Source organism: Colobus angolensis, unplaced genomic scaffold, assembly GCF_000951035.1.
Source record: "Colobus angolensis palliatus isolate OR3802 unplaced genomic scaffold, Cang.pa_1.0 Scaffold694, whole genome shotgun sequence".
In the NCBI taxonomy this organism is placed as follows: domain Eukaryota; kingdom Metazoa; phylum Chordata; class Mammalia; order Primates; family Cercopithecidae; genus Colobus; species Colobus angolensis.
In genome coordinates this window covers 276,316-281,845 of record NW_012120643.1, presented here as the reverse complement: position 1 = coordinate 281,845, position 5,530 = coordinate 276,316, and the positions used below count along the sequence as shown (strand labels likewise).

The window sequence follows — 5,530 nt, the reverse complement described above, 5'->3', positions numbered from 1 at the left end:
GGTTTGCAAATATTTTCTCTCAATTCATAGGCTGTATCTTCATTCTGTTAATTTTTTTCTTTACCCTATGTAAGTTTTAAGTGTGATATAATTCTATTTCTCTATTTTTGGTTTTGTTCCCTGAGCTATCATGGTCAAATTAAAAAAAAAAAATTGTCTAGACAATTATTGTATAGTTTTCCTGTGTTCTTTTTCTCTTTTAGTAGTTTTACAGTTTCACTTTTTACATCAGTTTTTAACCCATTTTGAGTCGATTTTTGTATGTGGCATGAGATGAGGGTTCAGTTTTATTCTTCTGCATGTGAATATCCAAATTTCCCCATTTCCTTTATTGAAGAGGCTTTTTTCTATATTGTGTTTTAGACAACTTTATCAAAAATCAATTGACAGTAAATGAATTTTTTTTTTTGGCTCTCTATTCTGTTCCATTGGTTGATGGATGTGTCTATTCTTATGCCAGTACCATGCTGTTTTAATTACTATCATTTTGTAATATATTTCGAATTCAGATAGTGTAATGCCTCCAGCTTTGTTTGTTTTGGTGTGCAAGATTGTCTTGGAAATTTGTGCTTTTTTGTGGTTTTATATAAATTTTAGTTATTTTTCCATTTCTGTGAAAAATGAATTTACATTTTGGTAGAATTTTCAATCAATATGTAAATCACTTTGGGAAATAGGGACAGTTTATTTATTTATCTACTGAGACAGAGTCTCACTTTGTCACCCAGGCTGGAGTGCAATGGCGTGATCTTGGCTCACTGCAACCTTTGCCTCCCAGGTTCAAGCAATTCTCATACCTCAGCCTCCCAAGTAGCTGGGATTACAGGCCTGTGCCACTGCACACAGCTAATTTTTTGTATTTTTAGTAGAGACGGGGTTTAATATGTTGGCAAGGCTGGTCTCGAACTCCTGTCCTCAAGTGATCCACCTATCTCTGCCTCCCAAAGTTCTGGGAATACAGGCATGAACCATCACACCTGGCTAATAGTGACATTTTAACAATATTAATTCTTCGAACCTATGAACATAAAATATCTTTACATTTACTTGTGTCATCAATTTCATCAGTTTTGAAAATTTTAGTCTGCAAATCCTTCACATCCTTGGTTAAATGTATTCCTAAGTACTTTTTATTCTTAGTAACTGTTGTAAATGAAATTTTTTTCTTGATTTCGGTTTCAGATTGTTCATTGTTAGTGCACAGAAACACTACTGACTTTTACATGTTGATTTTTTTTTATCCTGCAAGTTTACTGTATTCATTAATTAGTTCTAACAGTTTTTTTGTGGAGTCTTTAGGTTTTCATACATAAGATCATGTCATCACCAAACATGAACAATTTTCTTAATCTTTTACCATTTGGAAGTATTTTATTTCTTTCTCTTACCTAATTTTTCTGGCAAGGAGCGCTATAGTCACTTTCAGTACTATAGTGAATAGAAGAGGTGAAATTAGACATTTATGTGTTGTTCCTGATCTTATAGGGAAAGTTGCCATTGTTTTCATCATTAAGTATAATGTTAACTGTGGGCTTGTCATGCATGGCTTTCATTGTGTTGAGTTACATTCCTTCTGTAGCTAATCCATTGGGAGATTTTATCACGAAAGGATGCTGAATTTTGTCAAATGTTTTTTCTGCCTCTAATGAGATTGATCATATGGTTTTTGCCCTTCATTCTATTAATGAGGTGTATCACACTTATAAATTTGGATTATGTTGAATCATCCTTTCATCCCTGGGATAAATTCTACTTGATCATATTAAATCATTAAATGATTCATTTAGTATACTGTTGATTAGATATTGCTAACATTTTGTTGAGGATTTTTTGCATTTATTTTCATTTGGGATATTGGCCTGTAATTTTTTTTTTCTTATAATGTCCTTGTCTGGCTTTGGTACCAGGATGATTCTGCCCTCTTAAAAAAAATTGTAAATACTCATTTTTGTAAGAGTTTGAGATGGATTTATATTAGTTCTCCTTTAAGTGGTAGAATTAAGTAAAACCATCAGATCCTGAACATTTACTTCATGGGAGACTTTTTATTACTCATTCTCCCTTTAATGGTTATTTTTTATATATTTTCTATTTCTTCATGATTCAGACTGAATAGGTTGTATGTATCTACAAATTTATCCATTTCTTCTAATTTATTCATTGGTTGGCATACAATTATTCAAAGTAATCTCTTATGATGCTTATATAGCTATACTATCAGTTGTAATTTTTCTCTTTTTTCTGATTTTAGTTATTTGAATTGTCTCTCTTTTTTGTTATCCCAGGTGAAGTTTCATTGGCTATGTTTATCTTCTCAAAGAAATTCTTGATTTCATGTATTTTCTTCTATTGTTTTTCTAATCTCTATTTTATTTATTTCTCTTCTAACCTTTAATTTCTTATTTCTTCTAACTTTGGGCTTGTTTTTTTTTTTTCTTTTTCTTTTTCTTTTCTTTGAGGTATAACATTAAGTTTTTCATTTGAGATTTTTTTTTTTTTTTATTATACTTTAAGTTCTAGGGTACATGTGCATAACGGGCAGGTTTGTTACATATGTATACTTGTGCAATGTTGGTGTGCTGCACCCATCAACTCGTCAGCACCCATCAATTCATCATTTATATATAGAACTGATTTTGCTGTATCCTGTAAGTTTTGGTATGTTGTGCTTCCATTATTGTTTGTCTCAAATTTTTAAAAATGTTCCTTTTGATTTTTTCTTGACCCATTGATTGTTCAAGAGTATGTTCTTTAGTTTCCACATATTTGTGAATTTTCCAAGATTTCTTCTGTTTTTGATTTATAATTGCATACACTTGTGATGAGAAAAAATATTTGATATATTTTCAATTTCTTCAATCTGTTCAGACTTGTTTTGTAGCCTAACATGTAATCTATCCTGGAGAATGTTCCATGTTCCGTTGAAAAGAACATGTACTCTGTTAAACAAAAGGTTCTGTATATGTCTATTACATCTGTTTGGTCTAAGAATATTTCAAAGCTAATGTTTTCTTATTAATTTTCTGTCTGAATGATTTGTCCATTGTTGAAAGTGGGGAACTGAAATCCTCACTCTGATTGTATTGCATTTGATATCTCCCTTCAGATCCTTTAAGATTTCCTTCATATATTTAGGTGTTCCAATGTTGGGTGTATTATGTATTTACACTTGTTACATCTTCTTGATAGAGTTATCCTTAAACATTATGTAATAACCTTCTTTATCTTTTTTACTGTTTTTGATTTAAAGCCTACTTTAAGTGTAGCTAACCTTGGTCTCTCTCTTTTGGTTTTCATTTACATAGAATATTATTTTTCATCCCCTCACGTTCAGTCTATGTGTGGCCTGAAATGTGAGTTGAGTCTATTTGGGTAGCATATAGTTGGGTCTTGTTTTTTAAATCAAGTCAGTAATTCTATGTCTCTTTATTGGACAATTTAATTCATTTACGTTCAAAGTAATTAGTGATAGGTAAGAACCTACTACTACCATTTTGTAATTTATTTTCTGATTTTTTGAGCTTTTATATTTGTTTATTATTTAATTTTAAAAACATTATTATAGTTGAATACTAAAAAACAATAGCAGGCAGTGAACACATTATGATTACAATCCTCCACTCACTCACTCACTACTGCTCATCAAGTGCCAGGAATGAGTGTTACTCATTGGTCCTTTTATGAAGTTTGGCACTGAACACCACCTCTGGGATGATGTTTATCATCCTCATATGTTTCTCCATTGTAACAGTGCTGTCTTTCCTGATTTGAATCAAAGTTCTAACTTGATCCATTTCATCAATCTCTTCTATTTCCTTCCTGTCAGGTAGAAGTTTACCCAACTGAGAGAGCTTATCATGAGAGAGAAAACCATTGTCAGGAAAGTTTACCTTGAATTTGATGATTAGGTGATGCTTTTCAAATGGTCCATGAAAAATTGGCATGACTTCATTTAGCACACATTTGATATCTCCATGTTTGACAATCTGACCTGGGTGAGAGGTGATGACTAGTTCAGTAGTCAAGAGTGGATATTGGTTTTTGGAAACCACACAATATTTTAACCAGTTGTCTGTCCATAGACATAAACTAGTCTTCTTGTCAAGTAAAAACAGCATGGTCCTTTTCATCTAACTCGATTATAGTATCTCCTGGTTCCAATCCTGGTTCTTTGCCTCCTTCACTGTGAAATGTTATCTTCTGGCCATCTTTCATGCCTTTGTCAAGATGAACTTCTAGAATCTTTTTCCTTCAAACTATCTTTCTTCTATTTCAGTTTTTACATCTATCTTTAGGACTGATTCATTCTCCATGACCCTGGCACTCCATGCAGGCATACAGACTAAGTATGCTGAACCATCCCAGGCCCTATCGCATGAATTCTTATTTGCAGTCCAGTAACTTGGCAATTGGGACAACATTATACTTCTCTCCTCTTTTTCTCCCCACTTCTGCCTTCACATTAGTCACAAATTACATTCTTGTGAAGTGCCAATTTTCTTGTTGTACCATCACAAACATTTTCTAAGGTTTTTGAGAGCTGATGCACAACAATGTTACTCCTCTTTTCTCTCTACATTCTTCTTCCTCCATAAATAATTATATCAAAGATGTCCATAGGGGACCCAGAACTGCCACTTGCTCAGTCCTCTTATTTACCTGTTATCTTCCTTTGTTATGTAATTCCCTTTTCTTGGCATCAGAAATAATTTTGTAAGCTTGAGAAATCTGTTTAAACTTCTCTCCATTTGGATTTTTATCAGGTGGTACTTCAAGGCCAGTTTCCTATAAGCCTTTTTCAATTCTTCCTTAGTGGTACTTTCTTTGACCCTCTAAAAAATCATGTAAAGTGGTTTATTTCACCATTTTCTACAACTACAGCTAGTGAGGGGGATGAGGCCAGTGTGAGAAAGCAGAAAGGACTGTAGTAGCTTTTTGAAGCTCAGGCAGCTGCCACTTCTCTGCATCTTATTGAGTCTTCCGGAAAGTTCTGCCTGGTGAACTGAAGCCCTTGTCTTTTGTCTTCTGCTTGTTTTTTATACACGTTTTTTCTTCCTCTATTGCCATCATCATTTGTGACTTAATGGTTTTCTGTAGTGAATTGTTTATATGTTTATATTTATATTTTTAAAATCTAGTATAGATTTTTGCCTTTTTGTTATAAGACTTACATAAAACATACTTATAACAAACTATTTCAAGCTGATAACAATTTAACTTTGATTGCATTTGATTTTGTAGAGTTACAAAACTCTACACTTTTATTCTACCCACAACATTTTATGTTTTTGATGTCAAAACTTACACCATTTTATAATTTGTATTCCTTGAAAATTAAATTTTATGTATTATTGTTTTGATGCATTTTTATTAACTATCATACTGAGATAAAATTGGTTTAAACATCACCATATCAGAGTATATTGAATACGATTCTGTATTACTTATACCATGAATTTTTTGTGCTTTTGTATGTTTAAGTTAATAATTAGTGGTCTTTGGTGCATTTTAAAGAATGTCCTCTAGGCAT

The 5,530-nt window shown here is 32.4% G+C and overlaps 1 pseudogene; it reads right to left on the bottom strand.

The window, feature by feature from the left end:
• Positions 1-3,625: 3,625 nt before the first annotated feature.
• LOC105500874 lies at positions 3,626-4,866 on the bottom strand (annotated as a pseudogene).
• Between the last annotated feature and the right edge of the window lie 664 nt (positions 4,867-5,530).